The 22,496-nt window shown below is 42.6% G+C and overlaps 1 protein-coding gene across 1 annotated transcript in view; it reads left to right on the top strand.

The window, feature by feature from the left end:
* LOC121290111 (pleckstrin homology domain-containing family A member 2-like) overlaps positions 1 to 22,496 on the top strand; it is a 105,370-nt gene that overhangs the window by 5,722 nt on the left and 77,152 nt on the right. The gene's annotated exons all lie outside the window — the stretch shown is intronic.

The following is a 22,496-nucleotide window of genomic DNA, read 5'->3' as shown; positions in this document are numbered from 1 at the left end:
TGCTTATATATAATTTAAAAATAAGTTTTTAAGAACATGCCTGAATGAACTGCATAGGGCATCTACAAATCTTAAAGGCAAAGTGTGAGTGATGTGAATTGTTTGAAGTCAAAACAGTTTTTGACTGCTTTTCACTAGAATGTCATTCTACCTCCCTTTTATATTTCATGTGGTGAACATGGGAGTCCTGAGACAACGAAAAGCATGAAACAATTTTGAAGGGCTGAATGGCCGACTCATGTTCCTAAGTTCACAACGACCTGAATGTCATTTGTGCTCGTTTTCTCTTCCATACTGTTGCAAGGGCATAATTCCATAGGCCCTAGTCACTCTCTGGCACTTTGTCCACGTGGTTATTATTCAACTATGGGCCTCAACAGCCTGTATTGAGTAACGATTCAACATTGGAAGCATTGCACCCAAATCCGAAGTCCATTTGCACGTTTTTAGAGAATCGCCTTTTGACAGGCTTAGTTGTTAATACAAGAACAACTCATCCTTTAAAGCAGAAATGTTAAAGTACAACAGATCTGAGCAACAGGCCCCAGCTCAGCTGACTCTGGAGCACTGGCTCTTTACCCATCCTGCCCCTTCACCGCTGTACTGAGTTTTATCATCTCTGCTTACAGTCTCTCATTCAGCTAAGGTGCAGGAGAAGTGGGGAAAGAAGAAGGGTGTGTAGTTGTTATGCTATTGGAGCAGTAAACTTGAGGTTTGCACTAATACTAGTGAACCTATGTTAAATCTCACCTTGGCAGTTTCAGAATCTGAATTCAGTTTAAATCTGGAAACCAAAAAAAAACTGAATCCAGTTTGGAAATTAAAAGAAGTGGCATCAGTAAAAGTGTCGTTAAAGCTGTCAGATTGTGGTAAAACCCAACTGATTGACTAATTAGTGAAGGAAGCCTGCTGTCTATACCAATATGCAACTCCAGTTCTTCACCAAGGCTTTTGACATTTAAGTGTGCTGAAAAGAGCCAACAGCTCAGTTGCATTAAATTGCTCCCACCTTCTCTGCTTGACCTCAGACTGGAAACAAATGCCAGTGATGCCCACCTCCTGAGAACCAATATTATGTAGGAGAGCCCCTTCACCCCCCCCATAAAAGCAGCTTCAGACAAGACACCTTACCTTCTTTAACCTGCCCCTTCAACTGAGAAAAATCTAAGATGCAGTAAGTCCATGACGTTCCAAATATATAATTATTTTTCTACACCACAACAGTAACTGAGATCCAGACGTATTGAACTGATTGTGCAGCACTTTGTGATGTCCTGAGAGTTTGAAGAGTGTCTGCCTTTCATGTGGTTGGACTACAGATCCCTTAGCCCCCACCCCCCAAAATCAAGAGAAAGCCCTAGTGTGAGTGTAACTGAGGCTGTAAGGATTGGGACCAGGACTGCTGAAAGCATTAGTACAGTTGCTGTAATTCCGACCACAAGTTTGCCAAAGTGCTAAAGTGGTACAAAGTGTATTCTATCAGAAACACGTTAATAAAACCAACCAAGTGTTGCACCCCCTGGGTGTCACTGCACAATTTGTTTGTGTGAGAGAAACACTATCAGATTTTGGTGTTTCTTTTCTTCCCATGTTTGTGCTATCACAGTTATTACTGTCTCCACACCCTTGGTCTGATTAGGGATCAGACAAAGAAAGATATTGGGTCTGTTTTAGTGAGAACATGACGTAGGTTTATTTGACAGCTTTGTTTCAAATTGATGAAGGGATGGGACAGTGTTAGATAGCAATGGACTGTTTCCCATGTTTGAGAGGTCTACAAATGAGGAGACACAGATGGTCAATTAAATAGATTTAGGACGGAGAGTCAGAGATTTGTTTTTACAGAGGGTTTGGGGGCTGGACTTCCACTACCAGAGTTAGTGATTGTAGCAGAGATCATGTCAACATTTAAGAAAAGGTGTTGTAGAGTAAAGGGTTAACGTCAGGAGAGCCTGATACTGATGTAAGTATGATGCAATGTCACGTGATTCAGTAACTGAGATCTGGAGGGAAGCAGAAGTACAACTTCATGTAGAGATTCTGAGATGTATATAGATCTGTGAATAAACAAGAATGTTTTTTATGAATAACAGTCTTGGGGTAACAGGCAAACCCTAAAGAGACCCCGAACGCAAGACAAAACAGATATGGGAACTGGAATGGGCTCACGTGATTGAACTACTGCTCATGTGAATGATCAACACCAACATGGACTGGTTGGGCCAAAGGGGCCAACTTTCTGCTTAAATAGGAACGACAAACCTGTTCTGCCATTTAGTGAGATCGTGGCAAATCTTTAGCCGAACTCCTTAGACCTGTTTTAGCCCATATTCCTTAATACCTTTGCTTAACAGAAATCTATCAATCTCAGTTTTAAAATTAACAATTGATCCAGTGTTAATTGTAGTTTGCGGGGGAGAGTTACGAACTTATATTACCCTTTGTGTATAAAAATGTTACCTAATTTCACTCCTGAAAGGTCTGGTTCAAATGTTTACGCTCTATCCCCTAGTTCTAGACTCTCCAACCAGCATAAATAGTTCTCTCTATCTACCATACCTGTTCCCATAAATATCATGGAAACCTTTGATTAAATCACCCCGTAACCTTCTAAATTCCATGGAATAGTTTGTTTAATCTCTCCTCCATAGTTTAACCTTTGGAGTACAACTATTATTCTATTAACTCAATGCTGTGCTCTCTCTCAGGTTAGTACTGTCTATCCTTCCTAAGTCTTGGTGCCCAGAACTGATTGCAATACTCCAAGTATGGTCTAACCAGAGCTTTGTATATCTGAACCATGCTTTATATCATGTCTGGAATTTCTCCTGAGTCATCAGGTGCCTTGGGCCTCTTGACAACGTTCAACAACAGCCACCTTGATGAGGCACCGGCTCAGTCTTTGGAGACTCAAGCATTTACAGATTATCAGATGGGATGATGTTTGAGCTAAAAACAGAAAATGCAGGAAAAATACTCAGTGGGTCTGGCAGCATCTTTTTCAGAGTCATACAGACTCTCTCTCCACAGATCTGCTGGGTTCTTTCCAGCATTTTCTGTTTTTATTTCAGATTTCCAGCATCCGCAGTATTTTGCTTTTATTTTATGATATTTGAGCTGGTTGTTGAATTATTCCCATGTGATGTTGGCATGATCTAAGTGACACATTACCTTTCAACCTCAAAACAGAAAACATACTTTTTGTGGAGAGAGTGTACATATACAAGACTTCAATCCATTGTCTCCATTCGCTTGTTTCCTGGATGAGGCCATGACATTTTAAGTTTGATGAAATTGTCAGGCTGTGACCATACAGGACTCTGACCCCATTTCACTTTCTCCCTCCCTCACGCACACACACACACTCCCAGGACACACACACATATACACACATATACACACACACACACACACACGTGAGGAGCAGGGTATTCAAGCAATCAGTTCTTTTATGTTCTTCTATAGCGGGTCCTTTCATGTCTGCAATGAGAGGCGTTTCACTGTGGTTATTTTTTTGGGCCTTGCTGCAGAAAGCAAGAATACTATGGCCAATGACAGCTGCAGTGACATGGCACTTTAGGAAAATGACTGTACACATTCAACCTTGCTGCAGCAGAGAGTTCTTTTTTCACAGACGACATGGGAGGTGTGGAACCCACGCTGCAGTATCCTGATTTGAAAGCTGATCTTCTCCCTGCCAGCCTTTGTGGCTTTTACAAGCTGGCTTTACAGCCTTTTCATTGGGTTGCTCTGGTTTCTCTGTGGCTTATCACAAAATCCTGTTGCTGCTGCTTTCACTTATGATGAAACAGGCTGTTTCATCTGGGCTATATATGTTGGGGCAAATTTGTCAGGGAAGTTGTCTTATCACAGATCTTGTAACGGTGGTGCTTCTTTTCAACACACTTCCTGTGCAATCACGTAAATTTACATTCAGCTTATCAGTCAGCTTGATAGACTTCTGCTGATTTGCTTTTTGGATATGGAAAGAGATTCAGTAGCAAGGAAATTCCTCGTAATTGCAAAGGTATGTTCAGTACCTAGTTTTACCTCTTGGGTCACCTGTCTTTATATATCTGTATGTGGCTTAGCATCCAGTTTTGTTTGGTTATATTCCTGTCATATTTGACTGTTAAAGGTGCTATATAAATGCAACTTACTGTTGTGGTAGACAGGAGTTTAATTATGCCCAATTAATATCAATAACATTAGATTGATACAGTCATTAAATTGGCATGTATTCACTGACAGTGAGTTTGTTTACACCTCTGTTCATATTCCCTCCCTTGTTGTGACTGCATCATTTAGTAAAGAAGATACCTTGATAACTCTAGTCCCAGGCCTTGTCCCAACCATTTAGCAAGGTGAAGGCAACATATGGCCCCAACACTGAAATGATTTTACCCCCAATTTCTTCTCCCTGCACCCATCTCAAGGCATGCTCCCATTGTGGGGAGGTGACCATTGGGTGAGCCATGAGTCCCTGCCTCTGTCTTTCCTCAATCTGATCACCCAGTACTCTGAAACCGGACAAGAGACACCATTGCAGATGGACATCAAAGGTGTATGTCGCAGCAATCTGGGTATTCCTGGGATATTGCAACTGTTCTGAGAGCTCCATGCCTCTGAGGACCATGCTTCAGATGCCCTATGCACTCCGTGGGAGGCTTCAATGTGGACAACTGTATATGTGTCACTGCACAGATCCATCTGGTGCATTCACTCCATACTATTAGATATGTCTTAGAGTCTATTTTGCAGGGGCTCCTGTAAATGATTACACTTGGCCAATAACCTCCTTCTTGAAGCCAGAATGCTGAGATGATAGTGCCCACTTCTAATCTGTCACCACTTGGTGCTCTTCACTTGTGATGATCTGGGATGTGTGTAACTGTGTTGGTGTTGGGAAATGGTGTTGTGAGGAGTGAAGCAAGTGCAGTGAGATGTTGATTCGCTTTGGGGTTTCTGGCTGTGCTGAAATCTGTCAAACCCAGGTCTAGAGAGACAGAAGAGTCCCCTCAGACAGTTTCTGCACTGCAATATTTTTTTGTTATTCATTCATGGGATGTGGGTTTCACTGGCTGGGCCAGCATTTATTGCCCATCCCTAATTGCCCTTGAGAAGGTGGTGGTGAGCTGCCTTCTTGAACTGCTGCAGTCCATGTGGTGTAGGTACACCCACAGTGCTGTTAGGGAGGGAGTTCCAGGACTTCGACCCAGCAACAGTGAAGGAACGGCAATATATTCCCAAGTCAGGATGGTGGGTGACTTGGAGGGGAATTTCCAGGTGATGGTGTTCCCATCTATCTGCTGCCCTTGTCCTTCTGGATGGTCGTGGGTTTGGAAGATGCTGTTTAAGGAGCCTTGTTAAATTCCTGCAGTGTATCTTGTAGATGGTACATACTGTTGCTACTCTGTATCAGTGGTGTAGGGATTGACTGTTTGTGGATGTGGTGCCAATCAAGCGGCTGCTTTGTCCTGGATGGTGTCGAGCTTCTTGAGTGTTGTGGGAGCTGCACTTGTCCAAGCAAGCAGGGAGTATTCCATCACTCACGTGACTTGTGCCTTGTAGACGGTGGTCAGGCTTTGGGGAGTCAGGAGGTGAGTTACTCATCGCAAGTTCCTAGCCTCTAACCTGCTCTTGTAGTCACAGGTTAGCCCAGTTCAGTTTCTGGTCAATGGTAACCCCAAGAATATTGATAGTGGGGGATTCAGTGATGGTAGTGTCATTGAATGTTAAGGGGCAATGGTTAGATTCTCTCTTGTTGGAGATGGTTATTACCAGGTCCTTGTGTGGCGTGAATAGTACTTGCCACTTGTCAGCCCAAGCCTGGATATTTTCCAGGTCTTGCTGCATTTGAACATTGACTGTTTCAGTATCTGAGGAGTCGTGAATGGTGCTGAACATTATGCGACCATCAGCAAACATCTCCACTTCTGATCTGATGATGAAAGGAAGGTCATTGATGAAGCAGCTGAAGATGGTTGGGCCAAGGACACTCTGCACATGAAGATTTTGTGGTTTAGTCTTACTTTTGCATTGCTGGCTGAAAAGATGGACAAAACCCAATGAGATCAGAATAGTACGAACCCCAGCTTGAGAAAGGTTTCACTCTCCCTCACCTTCCTTGATGGTAACAATGATAGCCATCATTGTTCTGGCTGGCCTCACTGAGGTGAGTGTTTGTTTGTGCCTAACTTAGGTCAAGTATCATGCACTGCAAGCTGTACCAAAGCCTTAATGGAGTTCAGCCACCTTTCTGCTGTCATGTAATCTGGTTCTTTAGATCCTGCAATAGAATTTGCAATGCTATTGATCTGCCCTCCAGCTTGCTGAACTGGTCTTTGTTTTGTTGTAGATCATCATCTGTGCCATGGAGGTCAGTCCTCCTGTTTCAGTATCAAACCCCCAGCCCATTGTCATTCTCACTTCTTGGTAACTTCTACAGGATGGTGGAGAACATCCTCAGCCTGCTCTCCCCTGTAGAGGTAGGGGCTTAAATGGCCTGCCTGAGCCATTTCAGTGCATAATTAGTTCCAATGCCTACACTGTGCAGTATGGGTATGAGACTTCTTATGAGACTAAACATAGCAGTATTGTGGGGTGGATGGAGGATGACAGCAGAAATTCTCTTCAGGAATCACTGTGAACCCATAAACAGCAGCTCTGTGCTTAAAATTTGTGGTTAAACCACACACTAGCACACAAACTAATAGAGCTAAAATTAGGAAAAAAGTCTTTCAAACCTCACAAACTATGAGATTGCATTTTAAGTCAATGATCCACAGTGTTTAATGGAGTCCAACTTGAATTAAATTGGCAAAGTGGAAGTGAGTTCTAACACATGCTTGAGAGCAGCACCAATGCTCTGGATGCACTAATGGCTGACAGTTTGCATTTGGAACTGTTTGTCTGGGTCCTGCAAGTATTATCACAGACTTAGCAACACGTTACACTGCTGAGCAAGTCCCTTCCTCTGCAACATTCATAGGCAGCAGAAATAATAGCCATTTGCTTTTCTGCAAGTCAATGAAATCAAAAATACAAGATAGAGCAAGCTGTTTAGATACAGTTGTGACAAGACATGAAAGTAGAAATTGGTATACCCCAGTGTTTAGGTTTGCATCACGGTACAGGATCTTAGGACCTAATTTCCTTAGCAGAAAGGCCTAACTCCAGGTGAACCCTGTCCCTCGGAGCTGACTCCAGGTGAACCCTGTCCCTCGGAGCTGACTCCGCGTGAACCCTGACCCTCGGAGCTGACTCCGCGTGAACCCTGTCCCTCGGACCTGACTCCGCGTGAACCCTGTCCCTCGGACCTGACTCCGCGTGAACCCTGACCCTCGGACCTGATTGCAGGAGATCTCTGCTCTTTTTATCGATGTGTTCAAGTACCATAAGTTTGGCGTTGTTGTGTAACCGCTAAATTATGAGTTTAAGCCAAGAGTGAGGGTGTGAACTGAAATCATAAAGTGAGGGGAGGAGACTGCCTTCATTTCTATCTTGTGTCAGGTCTGGTCCTGACAGTTGCAGAGGTGCTGTAAAATATGGTGGGAGACAGTGTAAAGACAAAGCAGGTTGAAATGACAATTATAAAACACTGATACCTTCCTCCAGCTTCAGAATCCTTTTATCATACAACCATGCTTTAACTACTCCCACCATTAAACGTGTGATGATGAGAAAATAAAAGCAATTGGAATCTAAATGAGTCTATGAAATTGTGTCTAGATTTTACTCAGTCTCGAAATGATGCAAATCTCAGGAAGCCAGTGCTCAGAAGGACTCAACTTGGCTGATGGTTTAGAGATGTGAAGCTATAGGCTAGAGGCCCAAGGTTTGGTTCCCACTGTTGCCCCGCCCACATAGGGCTAACCTACCTCTAGCTCATCTCACTTGGGAACACTGCACTTCTCTAGGCATTATAGTCAGTTTCTACAACACCAGGTTCTTCGTCTTCAGGATCCTTCCTCTTGCCCTGGGTTGGATGTAATGCTGTTGCAGTGGTTTCTATTTTAAGCAGCAGCATTTTAGCGATGAGGTTTCATTGTTAACTATGGTATGGTCAGGTCCTAATCTTTGTCAGGAGAGTGCCCTGGATGTGTCACACTTCTTGCTGGTATCTGCATTCACAGCCATTGTCCTCTTGCTTAGATCATCTGCCTCTCCCACTGTTTCAGACTTCATGCATTTAAAGGGGTGACGTTCTCTATCTACATAAGATGAAGCTGATGAAACCCCTACTTAGTTTAGCTCATCAGCTGAGGTGAGGTACCAGGATCTGCCCACTGGTGTGCATTACCAGTTGCTTGGAGACATAAATGAGAGCTGAGGACACTGTGGGACACCAGTGAACCTTTCCCACTTTAAAAATAAAGTGTGGGGCTGGCAATGACTCCGAGGTACCAGGTCCTGTCAAAGAAATCCCCCCCATATACCTTAGGTTCAGGAGGGGAAAACTCAGCCAGGCTTCCTGCTTCCGATGGAATCTATTGATGCTGTGTGCAGCCGAGTTGGGGGATGTCTTGTTAATAAGCTGCTGCCAGTCACCGGGACAAGTTACTGGATGGGCGCTGTTGGTGCCTGAGTTACTCCCAACCAGAGTTTGCACAGAGAGAGGGGACAATGCTGGTCAAAAAGGCTGCATTTGATAAAAATATTTGGAATGTAATGAAGTCAAATGGAAAAGCAATAGACATGGAAAGTTTGCAAGTATGTTCTATAAGTGAATTGAATTGTCACACTGTGGCATCACATGTTTGGCAGCAATGAGCTGGAAGTTTGTGAATTCTAATGAAGGCGGCTGATTAACTTTTGGCATTTATGAACAGTGGCTAGCATTGTGATACCTTTTAGACACCGCACATTTCAGAATCTCTGTTTTGAAAAAACAGCAGATTTCTGATGTATACCCAGCTCCTGGTCACCGGGAACTTTGAAAAGACAAGACCCCTCAATCCAATACATCTGGCTCAAGTGTTTAAGACGGAATGAGCTGAACTGATGGTGGAAAAGGAACTTTGGAAAGCTAACGAGATGGGGAGAGGTGATCTCATTTGGCATTTTTGGAGATTTATCTGCTCTCCTTTGGGGACTTGTGCTAGGCACACTGAAACCAGTTTCTTTTTAGGTCTCTGTTAATTCTGGCCACAAAATCGAAGCTGCTTCTATTTCAGGCTGGATCTGTCAGATAGTCTGCGCCAGCTAAGGTGGCCTTGAGAACCTTCACCAAGCCACAGTAGTCTGGAGAATGGCCTGTTGCAGACAGACAGTTGTTTCTTAACCCTCATGTTATCAGAGTGAATTTTATGATTGGTTTGACCTTTCAAAATGTTTCACCCGTCGTCTCGTTCTGTTTTTCAACCATGGAAAGTTGCTTTACAAGGCAGGATTTAAGTTTTTGGAGGCTCTGAAAATGACGCCAAGCAGGAGAGGGGAAAACCCATCACTTTACCCAGGGTGTTTGGCAGCCTAACACATGCTGCTAGGATGTGAAAAGCCCAAAAGCAGTAGAATGTGCTTGCTTCGAACATTCAAAACAAAAACGCAAATCTGCACCTTTGGCGTGCCTGTCTCATAGCTGCATGCACCAGGAACATGTACTGCAAATTATACACGCTGGCCTCACAATTTTCCATTTATATATTTCATAGAGTGGAAGATCATTCAGGACCACATCAAAATCCTAATCCAGAACTCTGTAACGCGAGTAATAAAGATGAAGATATAGCCCACAGGGAAATGAGAAATAGCCTAAATGTCCTGTCCAATATATATCCCTAAAATTAACATCACTAACAATAAACAGATGCTCTGGTTTGTGAGAGCTTGCTGTGCACAAATTGTCTGCCTGTATAGTGCTTTATGGCATCCCGAGGTTATGAAAGCTGCTATCTAAGTGTTGATCTTTTTGTCAAAGAATGAGAAAAGGTCACTCCACCCACCAATCAGCCCTGAAACGTGCCCACTACCACAGCGTGGTATCTGAGTGTAACCTGAACATTCCCACCATCTGTTTCCATACTCTGTGCCTGACAGATTGTGCCAGAAGAATATCAGTCTTTGCACAAAGATGTTGTTTTTTCTATTTTGAAAGGGCTTTATGAATGATCAAGTTGATCCTGCAGACCCAGGAAGGGGAGCACACTCGTAGACATCACCAGTGAGAAGCCAATGATTTTTCCAGCCATTAATTTGAATGGGTATGAGAAGCACAGGCTGCAGCCCTCTGATGCACTGTTTGTAAGCCTGAATCCCTGCTGGGAGCATGAAATAGGCCCTGAAACTCCCCTGTTAAATAATGAGCAGCACTCATGGGGTGTCACATCTGCTGTGAATATAAACTTTGCAAGTGTTGAATACAGTCCGAGAAAGTGAGACTCATATCGTGAGCTCTGCAGTTTCATCTTTACCATTTCCATCTTTGCTCTTGAAAACAGAAGACCAATGAGTGACCCACTAGAGGTCTTCAAAAGATGCAAGATTTTGATAGAATCGACACAGGGAACATGTTTCAGGGGGTGAGAAAGAGCAATACAAGATGGTCACCAAGAAATTAAATAGGGAATTCAGAAGAAATTTCTTTCCCCGGAGAGTGTCGCAATTGTGGAATTTACCTTAACAGCGAATAGTTGAAGTACATAATATGGAAGCACTTAAGGGGAAGTTGGCTAAGTGCATGAGAGAGAAAGGAATAAAGGAATCTCGAGTTAGATGAGGAAGCATGGGAAGAGGTTCAAGTGGAGCATAAACACTGGCGAGGACTGGTTGAGCTGTATGTCCTGATTCTGCACTATATATTCTATGTCATTCTGTGTAATAATCAGGGATCTCTGCTCGGTCCCCTGCTATTTGTCATTTATATAAATGACATAGATGACTATGTGGGGGGTAGGATTAGTAAGTTTGCAGATGACACAAAGATTGGACGGGTGGTTAACAGTGAGGTTGAATGTCTTGGGCTACAGGAAGATATAGACGGGATGGTCAAATGGGCAGATAAGTGGCAGATGGGATTTAACCCAGAAAAGTGTGAGGTGATACACTTTGGAAGGAGTAATTCGACAAGGAAGTATTCAATGAATGGCATGACACTAGGAAGTTCTGAGGAACAAAGGGACCTTGGTGTGTGTATCCATAGATCTCTGAAAGTGGAGGGGCATGTTAGTGGGGTTGTGAAAAAGGCATATGGGACACTTGCCTTTATCAATCGAGGCATAGATTACAAAAGTAGGGAGGTCATGTTGGAGTTGTATAGAACCTTGGTGTACTGTGTGCAGTTCTGGTTGCCACATTATAGGAAGGATGTGCTTGCACTGGAGGGGGTGAAGAGGAGAATCACCAGGATGTTGCCTGGGATGAACCATTTAAGTTATGAAGAGAGGTTGGATAGATGGGTTGTTTTCGTTGGAGCAGAGAAGACTGAGGGGCGACCTGATCGAGGTGTACAAGATTATGAGGGGCATGGACAGGGTGGAAAGGGAGCAGCTGTTCCCCTTAGTTGAAAGGTCAGTCACGAGGGGACATAAGTTCAAGGTGAGGGGCAGGAGGTTTAGGGGGGATGTGAGGAAAAACTTTTTTACCCAGAGGGTGGTGACAGTCTGGAATATGCTGCCTAGGAGGGTGGTGGAGGCGGGTTGCCTCACATCCTTTAAAAAGTACCTGGATGAGCACTTGGGACGTCATAACATTCAAGACTATGGGACAAGTGCTGGTAAATGGGATTAGGCAGGTAGGTCAGGTGTTTCTCACGTGTCAGTGCAGACTCGATGGGCCGAAGGGCCTCTTCTGCACTGTGTGATTCTGTGATTGCCTCAGAACCACTTGCAAATGCTTCTCCAACAGAATGGGCTGAATCAATCATAGAATTTCAGTTTCTTAGTTCTAAATGATGTGCTAGATCATAATCACATACCAATGTGTAAAGACACCACCAGAGTCCTTGTTTATACTTTCCATAAGAACAACCAGATCATTCCCATCATATGGATTGGGACATGTGTTGGGGGGATATGGATAAGTACCATATTACCAGCTCCCTACTGGTCTGATGCAGCACACAATTGCTTGATCACTGCAAGCAGGAATTGTACAAGTAGGTGTCTCGGTCAGTGCTCCGATATCACCCTCTTTTTGAAGGCTGGAGGGAGGCTGAATGAAGGGATACTGCACAGGTTCAAATCTATAAGGTGTATCCTACCTCCTCCCATAGCAAGCTGGCCTACAGACAATCCAGAGTATCAAGGTCACAATGGTCCTCAACGTCTCCAGGCCTTTCAAGGCGCTTATATCTCCATCACCCAGTGTAGTAGGGAGTGCTGCACTGTTGTAGGTGATGTCTTTTGAATGAGCAAAGCAAGGGTCCTGTCTGTCCCCTCATGAGGAAGTAAAAGATTCCTTGTCACTATTTTGAAGAATGGCAAGGGAATTGTCTTCAGTGCCTTTATTCCTCAAACAGCATCACTAAAAAACAGGTAATCTGGCTATTATCACATTACTGTTTGTGGCAGCTCTCTGTGCGTATATTGCCTACCATGTTTCCCACAATAACAGTGAGTACACTTCAAAAGTATTTCTGTGCCTTGAAAACTCTGGGAGGTCTGGTGGTCATGAAGGTGCTATATAAATGCAAGTCTTTCTTTTTGTCACTGATGTTTTGTTTGGTTTTCCCATGGAAGGACAAAGCAGTCCAACTTCCTGGCACTGCAGGATTCCCCTCTCTCCTGGATATTGCCTACTATTTCTGACCACCCAAACAATGGCCTTCAAGAGCTGCAAGGACCTCCTCTGATTATTGCCCTGAAGTACAAACCCTGCAGAAGAATGACTGCTGTCGACACAGAAGTCTCAATACTTTAAGAATGACCTCTGTATGTGAAGGAGAGTCAGACTTTAATGATCGCTCCTAGAAGCAAAAGGTTGCTGTCTTGCACCTTGGCTTAGGTAGCCTTGACCCAGAGTGATCATAGAACAAAAAATTAGCATCCTGAATCAGAACTTCAGATTCCCGGGCAGATTGATATTGTCTTAGAGGGAGAAGCCCACCTGTAGCCTATACTAAAAGACAACAATAACAAATAACAGTATCATCACTGAAATAGATTTATAATTATGAAGGCTGTTAGAGAGGAGATATTTATTAAAGGACTTGACCCACTCATTTTGCTAATAGGCTATAACCTTTGAACAAACACCATCCCAACACTATCCTATTGTGAGTTTTGTTTACTCTCTCTCTTCTTATCTCTTTGGTTAACGTTAATGATGAGCTCCTTCTAGATCATGTTCTCGTCTTCCTCCTGGGCACTTCCCACTGAAGGGACTAAATGAGGCGGGTGGCTGCTGGAAGTCTTCAAGAACATCACAAGAAAGGAAATTAATCATTACATTGATATGCTTGAGGTGACCCTGTAGCTCATTAGTGGAAATCTATCAATGTTTCATGCTGACAGACAGATTGTGTCAACGCATGCCAAGATCCACTTCAGGGATTTGAGTACATAAGATGAGGCATTCAGCTGAAACCTTGTCTTCCTTCTAAACTGGACATAAAATATCCCATGGCAGAATGGAGAAGAAGAGTAGGGAGTTCTACTGGTGTCCTGGCCAATAGTTATCCTTCATCCAACATCACCATAAAAAGGATTGTCTGGTCATTCATTTCGATGTAGCTTGCAGGACCTTGCTATGTACAAATTTGCTGCTATGTTTCACTATGTTCCTGCAGTGAGTACACTTCAAAAATGTGAAGCATCTAAGTTAGTTCATTCTTTAATCTGTATTTGCTGATCAAAAGGCGTAGGTCAAAGGCAAGATTTTCTCGAAGGCAAAAAATCAAAGGGCAGTGCACCACACACACTCATAAACCCTGCTCTGGCAGAGACCAAAGACCTGGGAGGAAATTAAAGGTTTGTTTTTCTAACTAATTCATATTCTGCCTTCTTGAAGAGTCAGTGTTGTTTTCTTAGTAAAATGGTTTGTGTTCTAGTGCATTGAACTGAAGTTCTGAATGCAAGCGCCCTTTTGAAACTGATGCTCTGACATCCTTTCTGTTGCTGGATGGGGGAGAAATGGGGTTTCCATTTTCCCTTTTATGCCTTGGTTACAAACTGCGTGTAAGGATCCAAAGTGAAATACATTTAGACAGCCTAGTCTCATGTCATGCAAAGAAGCCACAGCATCAAACTGCCCAAAAGTCTGCACAAATTGACACTAAACTGACGTTGATTGGAAAACACCACAAATTTGGAGAAATTAATGGAATAGTCCAAACAGAGGCAGCTGGGTGGTTTCCAAATAGTGGCAGTGACATATGCCATTGAGGCAGGAGTGCATTGCACTTTTATCTGCAGGTACCTGACCCAGGAATGCTTCCTGATGCAAGCAGGTGTGAAATGTTTCAGTTTCTTTTTACGTTCCTATCTTCTCCCCAGTTCTTTCCCTGAAGAACTTGATTTGCAGTGTCAAGTGTACCAGCACAATAACCATGTTCCATTTTTGTCATAGCACCAGAAGGAGGCCATTCAGCCCCGCAGGCGTGTTCAGCCCTTCAATTAGATCGTGGCTGATCAGTATCTTAACTACTTCTGCCCACCATGGTTCTGTAACCCTTCATGCTCTTGTCTACTATCAACCACAATCAATTTCTAACTGGCTAAGTCTCAACATAGTTCCAGATTTGAATAAGTGCCTCCTAGCATCACACTTGAATGGCCTAGTTTTAATTTTAAGGTTAACCCCCTTGTTCGGGAACATGGTTTCTCTCTATCTACCCTATCAACTCCTTTAGCCATTTCAAACAATTCAATCAGATTATCCTTTAATCTTCTGTACGCAAGGGAATACAGGCCTGGTCTATTCAATAATTTAACCCTTTTTAACTCTGCTGTCATTCTAGTGAATCTGTGCTGCACCCAGTTCAAGATCAAAACCCCTTCCGGAGATGCAGTGCTCAGCATTGAATGTGATCAGGGTCTGACCAGAGCTCTGTACACTGAAACAGATTTTCCACTCCTTTTTTGTTCCAACCCTCTTGAGATAAAAGCCAACATTCCATTAGCCTTTTTAATTATTTTTGTACCTGTGCACCAGCTTTTAGTGGTTTCCACAGATCTTAGCTTTACGACATTGAGAAAATAGTCTCTTTTTTTTGTTCAAAGTGGATGGCCTCAAGCTTTGCCCACATGGATCTGTCTGCCAGTTTTGCCCAATCAATACCCCTTTGCAACTTTCTGTTCCCATCCTTATTATTGACTGTGACTGTGCCACCTACACCTCATCAACAATGTTAGATATACAGTTCTCTTCCTTTATCCAAATCATTGATAAATATAGTGAAAAGATGAGGCCACAGTACTAATTCCTGGAAGATTCCACTAATTACATCCTCCCCTTTGCACCTACTGTCTGTCTCCAACCTCTTAATCAATTCCTTATCCAAACCAAAAGGCTGTCCCCAGTTCTGTGTGCTCTCATTTATCTTAAACAAACCATGACTTTGTCCTCATTGAACATCTATATGTTATGTGAGGGAGAAATGAATTGAAGAATAGGCTGAATTGAACTTGGTTTGGAAGAAGTTCACATGAAATGTAAACTTAGCACAAAGCTGTTGGGCTGAATGGCCTCTTTCTGCTCTGTAAATTCTGTGTAATACAGTCAATGCTTAATATTTATCAGAAAAAGGGAGTGGGATCTCTTTGCTCCTTCATCTTTCATTGTGGCTAAAAGTAGCTCACACCCTGCCAAGATCAGCCAACCCAGCACCGAGTGGGGAGTGAGTCTGGGGGCTTGCACGCTGAGTATATGGATGATCTCAACGTCCCACTTTGTATTACTGCTACCTTGATGGAAACAAAAAAAAGACCCATAAATAGGTATTGGCCTGTTAACATTGGAAAGTAGACTGGTAATCATGATCTCACTCACTCTCAAACAAGAGACTGGGCACAAAAATGGGTACAAATTGTAAAGTGCGCCATTTACAACATAACAGAAGAGTGAGGCAACCATTTAGCTTCTGCTGAGATTGTAAACATCTGTCATTATTAGTATGTTCAATAGAAGGTAGAACTTGTAGTGAACAGAAATTCATCTTTTTTCTGTTTCCTTGTTACACAAACAGAAAATTTCATTTTATTGAGACCGCAGCATTTGAAGTGCCAGTGAGTTCATGTTGAATTTGAACCACATTAAACTCTGCTTCAACTTCAGTGTACAGCATTTCCACATCTGTTTGGGTCATTTTATTTAGTGTGGACTATATCTGCATTGTATTTTAAGGGATTACATTTAAACATATGAATGTGGTCACTTGTTGAGTATTTTTTAACCATTTGGCAGTTGGATTAGACAAACTGAATTGTGATATATTTGTACATGTTTTAAATTAAAGAAATTAATCTGTAAAAGTATCATTGGGTGTGTACAAGTGAAGGGATAATTCAAGGATGAAAACCACTCTTTAAAGACAGTAGAGGAACTTCTCTTTGTTCCAATTGTTGATATTAGTTTTTGTTTGAAGCATTTTGCAGAACAAAAACTTCAATCAATGTGGGGAAGACCTCTGGAATTCTGCAGCTGAGATTTGCAGAATTTCGCTGCCTAAAAAAATTCTTATCCAGCCAGTGACAGAGTGCCCTTCATACATTGTTATTGCTATGTCTCATTTGGTAGTAGTCTTGCCCCCTAAAGTCAGAAGATTGTGAGTTCAAGTCCCACTCCAGAGAGTTGAGCACAAAAATCTAGGCTGACATTCCTGGGCAGTTCTAGGGGAATGCTACACCTGTCGGAGGTGCTGTCTTTCAGGTGAGATGTTAATGATCCCATGACATTAATTCGAAGAGGAGCAGGGGGTTCTGCTAATGTACTTGCAAATATTTATCCCTCAACTAACACCTAAATCAGATTATCTGGTCATTATAAAGTTGCTGTTTGTGGGAGCTTGCTGTGCACAAATTAGCTGCCATGTTTCTGACATTATAATGACTTAGGTAATAGAATTAATTGACTTAGATTCAATGAATCATACTAGAAAGAAACCACCCATCATAGCTAAGCTGGTTCTTTGTTAGAGTTGTCCAATTAGCCCCACACCTCTTTTTTTTCCTCTTCAAGTGTGTTGTCCAATTCCCCTTTAAAGACTGAAAAAAAACTCAATACATTTTCTTCATAGGCTTTACAGCTCAGATTTGAAAAGGTCTAATTTCCAAAATATTTTTGATCTGAGACAAAGATCTAATAAACTGGGCATGACACAATTTGGTCTACTCCAGCAACACCTTGGCCAAAGTTTTGCACTGGGAGGGCCAATTTCTTAACTTTAACCTTTCATGTCTGATCTCCTATCTTGTCAACATATCATTCTATATATTTTTTTTGTGTGTGTGTATATTTTAAAAAATGTACTTGTGTAAGGAAGAAGCTTATTTCAGTGGAGAGATAGGACAAGTAACCCAGGGCTATCTAGGAACAGAGCATCTGCAGCCACTTTTGAAAGGGAAATTAAGTGAGTGGAGGGGAAATAAATGTAAAATAAAAGGATGCCCAGAGAAAGCAATAAAAAATATACTAAATGAAGCATGAATAAAGCGACTGGTATGATACAGTATTGCCACAACAGTTGATTACTTAGATAAGACATTTGATGATTATAATGGAAATACCAAGGGGGAACAATCTACCGTGATAGCACGCAGACCATCTCAAGGTTTAGCTCATATTTAACATTACTGTTCTTTTGATTTCACATGTTCCCCTGAGATAGGAGGGTGCATGTAATGAAGAGAGATATGGTTCTCCTTGTACGTTATCAGGTCAACTGAGAGATTAGGTGCTGTATGTACTTCATCATGTATTCATTTCTTTTATGTAGAGGAGAGGATGAGTGAAAGAGAGGACAAATTGGCAACACTGTGACCCAGTCAAGGGATGCACTTATCAAGACCTCAAGATTGTGTCATAGTCCATAACGTACACAACCCTTTCTCACTAATCCTTAAAGTCTCAACATTCTGGTCTTCTGGCTGTTAGCTGACTTTCCAACTGCCATTGCAATTAGCCACTGATACAACAATACATTGTGCCTTCTTTATGAGTCTCCATGTGACAGTAAGGGAAGATAGGGAAAGTTGCAGCACTCAGCAAGCTTTTTTAAATTTTTGACTGACTTCACTGTTTTGTCAGCTCTCAAATGATCACAGCCAGCTGAGCAATAGACTGGACAGAGCATTGTGAATGTGTGCGACAGATTTACAATAAAAACAGCTGATCTATGGCCATTAACTCTTTCGAAAACAGCTGGATAAATATGAGGTTGCACAACTGGACTGAAGCTTGTAAGGTTGGGAATACTCCACAGCCCACATGGCTTTCCTGTGCTGTGAAGGAGCACCATTGAGGGCATTAATGTTAGATCATGGAAGTGTGGGAACAGACAGGTATTCTGCAGTTTCACTTGACTATCTTTGGGGATGAGTGAGTTTTACATAGAAATGTAAGGAGTTTGAACTGTGAATCTAATAAAACCTTCAAGAGTCTCGATGAGAGGAAGGAGTGAATAGAATTTCAAAGTGTCGACCCAATCTTTAGTCTTGTTACATTGAGTTTTCAAGGGTGATGAAATTTACTTCATGAAAATTTAGAAAACCCAATCTGCAATGCGCCTTGTTTAATAGCTGTGCACCCATTAAAGAGGAAACTGACTGTCTACTGACTGTCTACTATCTTATTTTTGCCTTGTCATTCCTAATGTAATCTCTGTGCATTTTTGTCATAATTTAATAAGTAATGTTTTTAGCTGCAGGGTCCTTTTTTGTTCCTTTGAAGCAGCCCCTTGCAACAAATTGAAATCTCTGAAAGTTTTTTCCTTGCAGCACTTCTTTCTGACAATCTGTGTAAATGTTGTGAACACAAAAAACAGAATTTCTTATGGGTCATGACAAAGTCACATATCCAATATACCCTTGTCATAGACATGCATTAAACATCTCATTTTATCGATTCAACCTTGGTCAGTATGTGGCATGCTCGCTTCTGTTAGATTGTAGGCTGAAACTCCACTAAAGACTTGCACATGTGATCTCAGCTGACACTTCAGTGCAGTACTGCTCAGGAGTGCCATCTTTCAGATGAGACTTTAAACTGAGGCCTCGTCTGCACTTAAATGATCTATGACGTTAATTTGAGAAGAGCAGGGAATTCCCCTAATATCTTTGCTAATATTTGCCCCTCAACCAACATTATGAAAAACAAATTAACTGCTCATTTATCTAATTTGCTGCTTCTGCTGTGCATGCATTGGCTTCACTGCTTACTTACACCAGTGACTCAACTTCAAAAGTAATGTACTAGTTGTGAAGCTGTCGAGATGTTCTGAGGATGTAATAAGCTATCAAGTTAATGCCTTCTCCTTCCAACTAATCTACAATTAACAAGTAAAGGACACACACTGGTGGGATACAGTGGATATCATTTTTGTCCAAATGGACTGAATTGGGCAGAATACATGTAATACAAAACAATAAAATGAAAATTGGACTAGAAAAGTACAAGAAAATTTCATAGAAATTAGCAGGACACCCCACAAAGTAATATGAAATAGTTTATGTGAACTTTCATCAGCGTAAAGATAATAGTACAAATTTCCCCATCAGCAATATTTCACCTGTTTAAAATAAATAGGTTAATACTGGAGTTACAATAACACAAATCAGACAATCTAGGCTAGCCTCATTACAAGGAAGCAAAATTATAGATGAAAGTTGATTGTGTGCCATTACTGTGGCTGGGAATGTAGGGCCTTTTCAAATTCGTTTGTCTGAGTGTCCTGTTCTTTGATGGTATGGTGGTTACTAGGGGAACATTTGTTGTGCAGCAAGCACTTTCTATAGTGATTGGGTGAAGTCAGCTCAACTGCTGTGGTTTAAACAGTAAGAATGATTGCTCTGGCCCAAATACGGAGTGGAAACAGTGCATCCAATTGGTGCTGCCTCGCAGGCTGAACAATGCAACAGTCAAAGCAGCAACATTTCTACATTTACTTGAAAAGTTAAAGGTTTGTAAGACTATGGGAAAGAGCAAGTAAGTGGGATTAATTTGATAGATCTTTCAAAGAGCTGGTACAGACATGATGGACTGAATGGCCTCCTTTTGTGTTGCATGATCTTTGTCAGTTTCATTCCCTCCTCTGAGGAAAGACCAGAATCGTGCAAGTGTGCACTCCTTAATCAACAGGTACCTCATTCAAGCAGCTCCTCTTCACTTACATGCCTACACACTTGAGCCTGATCCTGTCCTTACCCAACATCTACACTTCAAATAGGCTCATTCAAGAGTGGGAACCCTGGCTAAGTTCCTTTTCCAACTTCACCCCGCTCCCAAAGTCGAAGTCTTTCAAGGTGAATTGTAATAATCTTTCTCCTGTTCCAGTTCAGCTACTCCATACAGGCTGAGAATAAAGACTCAGACATCCCTGGCCTGCTGGTCCAGCTTAGTATTGATGGACGCATTTTACCAACAGTTGCAATGGGAGGAGTTGGGAATGGTAAAGTGCACGGATTTAAAAATGCTAGTATAAAATACAAATTGAGTATCAAAACTATAGCCAGGGAAATGATCCATACAGAGGGTTTTAATGACCCGGAACTCACTACTGAAAAAGTGATGGAACAGATTCCATAGGAACGTTCAGAAGACGGTTGGATAGCTGTTTGCAGAGACTTAATTATGAGGAAGGAGCTGGGCAAAGGGAGTAAATTGGATAACTCTTTAGAGCAGGCAAGCACAGGCACAACCGTGTAATGGCCTCCTGCTGTGAGATTCTATGATTGTGAAAGAATAGATGTTACAGAGGGAGTGAAGGGCTGCATTTCAATTGCATTGGCTTCAACTGCGGTCTTGTAAGCATTGTCAACACAGTGGAATGGTGACATCAGTGCCCAAGGTTAAATTGTAAGCTTATATATTAAACTTTACAGCTTTCACCCAACCAACCATCATTTCACACATGTAGCAGGTACAATTATTGATTGTTACCTTTCTATTCATTCGCTGCGATTCGGGAGCAAACTCTCACTGACCTGAATTTGACACCCAAACTGCTAAAAATGTCAGGTAGAAGTGGTTAGTCAGCCAGCTGTTGTAAATGCTACGTCAGTGTGGCTACATTGCAGACGACAGAGGATACAGATTGTGATATGAGACTTTGGCTCACTGGACGAGATTTTCAATCATCCTCTTGCAGAGTATGGGTTTGGACTACTTCTTTTAAGACAGTATCCTCAGTGAGTTTTTGATTTTCACTGACAAGATAAATGAAATACTCTCCCTCCTGCATTTGTTTTTAACTTTACAAGGACCTGTCATCATTTCTGACTTCAGATATGCTTATCTCTTAATCGGCATTTAATATATTTCCAAAGGTCAGGCTATAAAAACTTATTCCGTGAAGTTCATGTCTAAAGTTGTATATCGAAGATCAAACTGAAGTGTTTTATGAAGATCTCCTCCTTAACAGTATCAATTCCTCTCAGCCAGGGATCATGAGCCCTGTCGGAATAGTTACTGTTACTGTATTACTCTTTGAGACAGATTGTGTTGAGACTTTGACCCAATGCTTCAAAGATTTTTGTTAGATAAGGGCTAGAGAAGCAGAGTGGAATTGAGATACAAATCATCCGTGCTCTCCTCAATGAATGGCAGAACAGGCTTGAGGAGCTCAATGGCCTACCCCTGTTCCAATGCAGTACCACTTGCAGAGGAACAATCGGCTGGATTAGACGCCTGAGGGCAGGCTCCCTGCATCCCAGTGTAAATGCTGGGGGTGAGCCGGCCTCTGCTTAGCTGGCTCGCCCCACTTTAATTAGTTTGGGCGACTGCCCTTTAATTTGTATCAGGCGGGTCTTCTGTCCATCTCCAGGAGGAGGTCCTGCCTCATAGAGCTGCCAACCAATTGGAGGCAGGCAGTTCTGCACACAGGCAGTGCCGGCAAGAGCGTTGGCCAAGGAGGTGCCGTTCAGCAATTGGATCTCACTGGGATCAGTCTGACAGGACCCAGCGAGGTGGGGTGGGGGCAAGTTCGACAGGGCAGGGCAGGGTAGGGTCGGTGGGGGGTGGGAGGGGTAAGAGGATGGATGTGGGGAGGCAAAACTGTGGGCAGGGGCCTCTGATGGCACCAAGAGCCCACCTAGAGGCACCTCCTTAAACTGGCCACTAGCTCATAGGGTTAAATGTGCTGGGCTACATGCTGAACACCGGCCTCTCCCACCGCCCATTAAATCAGAGCGGCAGTGGTATGAGCACCATAAGTGGGCATTAATTGCCCACTTAAGAGCCTCAATTGGGCCACTGGTGAGCGACCCACACGAAGCCTCCTGTGCCAGTTGTGAAATCATGGTAAGGGCAGGTGTGGGCTGGCTGATGGTTGACCAGCTGCCAATGGCATGGCACCCTAATTTATGGGTCCACCTACCTGCATTCCTACCCATAGGTGGCCTGTA

Source organism: Carcharodon carcharias, chromosome 17 (genome assembly GCF_017639515.1).
Source record: "Carcharodon carcharias isolate sCarCar2 chromosome 17, sCarCar2.pri, whole genome shotgun sequence".
Classification (NCBI taxonomy): Eukaryota; Metazoa; Chordata; class Chondrichthyes; order Lamniformes; family Lamnidae; genus Carcharodon; species Carcharodon carcharias.
This window is presented reverse-complemented; position numbering and strand designations above follow the sequence as displayed.